This window comes from Diorhabda carinulata, chromosome 10 (genome assembly GCF_026250575.1).
Source record: "Diorhabda carinulata isolate Delta chromosome 10, icDioCari1.1, whole genome shotgun sequence".
Taxonomy (NCBI): Eukaryota; Metazoa; Arthropoda; class Insecta; order Coleoptera; family Chrysomelidae; genus Diorhabda; species Diorhabda carinulata.
This window is the reverse complement of record NC_079469.1, coordinates 192,501-195,000: the sequence shown is the minus strand read 5'-3', so window position 1 is coordinate 195,000 and position 2,500 is coordinate 192,501. Positions and strand designations below refer to the sequence as shown.

At 33.5% G+C, this 2,500-nt stretch overlaps 2 non-coding genes across 2 annotated transcripts in view; both read left to right on the top strand.

Moving 5' to 3' along the window:
* Positions 1-930: 930 nt before the first annotated feature.
* LOC130899154 (5.8S ribosomal RNA) lies at positions 931-1,086 on the top strand. The gene has a single exon (XR_009059978.1). It is a non-coding gene; the product is annotated as a 5.8S ribosomal RNA (ribosomal RNA).
* A 712-nt stretch (positions 1,087-1,798) lies between these two features.
* Positions 1,799-2,500, top strand: part of LOC130899169 (large subunit ribosomal RNA) — a 4,066-nt gene continuing 3,364 nt past the window's right edge. The window contains exon 1 of the ribosomal RNA XR_009059992.1: positions 1,799-2,500. This exon is cut by the window's right edge and continues 3,364 nt beyond it. This is a non-coding gene — a ribosomal RNA (large subunit ribosomal RNA).

Here is a 2,500-nt window from a genome sequence, read left to right as displayed (position 1 = left end):
TTACAAAATTCGAACAAGTTTCGAATAAAATTAAAAAAAAAAAAGATAAATATAATTCATACGTCTATAAAAATATATTTACATATATAAATTTTTCCAATAAAAATATAACGAAAAATTTTTATCATAGTTTATAGAAGGCGTCGACGACGATGACGACACAACAATAACAACATATGTATTATTATATATTATAACGATTGACGGAACGATCATTAACAAAATTTCTTGTTAACTAAAAACGTTCTGATAAAGAATCGTTATTATAATAAACGAAAAATATATAGTTTATTGAAACGTCGTCTGTTGTCGTGTGTGTGTCTATATTTTTATGGATAAATTTTATTTCGTTTATTATATTATTACCTAAGTTTTTTATCGTTTGAAGGTAATACAAGAAAATATCGACAAGATTATATGTGATGATTATGTTATTGAGACATTTTCATCCGGGTACCTAAACGAAATTTAAGCACATGTCGATTCTATCGATATGTATAAAAATTCGTTTTAGAAATAATATTTTTATGTATTATTTCGAAGGTGTTCGAAGATTTACGCCCGACCGTCGAAATTTGTATAAAACTTTCAAGATAAAAAAAAAAGTGTAATAATATAAAGAGGAGGAATATATCGTGCGAGATATCTGTCTATGCGCGCCTCGTTTGTAATAAAACATGTGCAGCGGTTAAAATTTATCAGATATATCAAAGTACGATATTATAATTTCTCTAAAAGTTTCGAATAATTACCATTTATTATAATATATATATATATATATATATATATATATATATATATATAAAATGTCGTTATATAAATTTTCTATACGCGTATAAGATATTATAATAATATTATTAATTTAATAATAATCAAATATTAAAAATACGACGAATAGAATATGAGAAAACGACATAATAATAAAATGATTACCCTGAACGGTGAATCACTTGGCTCGTGGGTCGATGAAGAACGCAGCTAATTGCGCGTCAACTTGTGAACTGCAGGACACATGAACATCGACATTTCGAACGCACATTGCGGTCCTCGGATACTCGTTCCCGGACCACTCCTGACTGAGGGTCGTATCAATTTAAAAGACTGCTTAGAATTTAAAATTTTTCTATTTATTAAAGAAAAATAATGCCTAAGCGTGTTGGATGTGAAACAATAACGCACACTAATTAAGAAAAAACACATGCACATACAAACTTGTGCGTATTTTTTTTTGTATTTGTGCGGCATCCTAAAGTGCGAAAAGCAGCGTAAATTTTTATAGAAAAAGTTACGCAATTTTTGAACACAACCCGCTATACCATAAATTAATCGTGTATTTATATGAAATACATAAAATTTGTTTGGTAGAGAGTTATATTTATATATAATATATATATATATATATTATACATATATACGACGTATATATATAGTCGATAAATAAGTGTGTGTATATATAATATATTTATGATAAAATGATAACGCGGTCGTCGTGTCCGAGAGAAATAATAAAGTTTCGAAGACTGGACGTCTGACCAGTGTTTTATTTATATCATTTATACACACGGTATATCGACAAAATATATGAATTATATATATTAAAAATATTATATATGTATAAAGGCTGGTGGTGTGTTGCTGATGCTGATGCTGATGCTGCTGCTGCTGCTGCCGACTCTTTAAATAAAAACAAATAATGTTATATTTCATATGAGAGATGATATTATTAAACACACGTTTTTTTTTTATGATAGTTTGGCGAATTGTATTTAAATATTATACGAGATATATTATAATATATCGACCTCAGAGCAGGTGAGATTACCCGCTGAATTTAAGCATATTACTAAGCGGAGGAAAAGAAACTAACTAGGATTCCCTCAGTAGCTGCGAGCGAACAGGGAAAAGCCCAGCACCGAATCCCGTGGTCGATATCGGCCACCGGGAAATGTGGTGTTAGGGAGGATCCGTTTATCACGAGATCGTGCGGCGCGTCCAAGTCCTTCTTGAACGGGGCCACAGCCCATAGAGGGTGCCAGGCCCGTAGCGACCGTTGCCGATTGCGTGAGGATCTCTCCTGAGAGTCGGGTTGCTTGAGAGTGCAGCCCTAAGTGGGTGGTAAACTCCATCTAAGGCTAAATATGACCACGAGACCGATAGCGAACAAGTACCGTGAGGGAAAGTTGAAAAGCACTTTGAAGAGAGAGTTCAAGAGTACGTGAAACCGTTCAGGGGTAAACCTGAGAAACCCGAAAGGTCGAAAGAGGAAATTCATTCGCGTTTCGATAATTGAAGTTGAACGTTTGTATGACGGATATTGTTTGTGTTTCGGCATATTACAATAAATCGCGTTTTACGTTTTTCTAATCGATATCGAACGCGTGCACTTTTCCTCTAGTAGGACGTCGTGATCCGTTGGGTGTCTGTCTAAGACTCGAGGTGGTAGACCACTTGATTTTATTCGAATTCATGGGGACCCTCGATGTTCCGACAGACTCGCTCG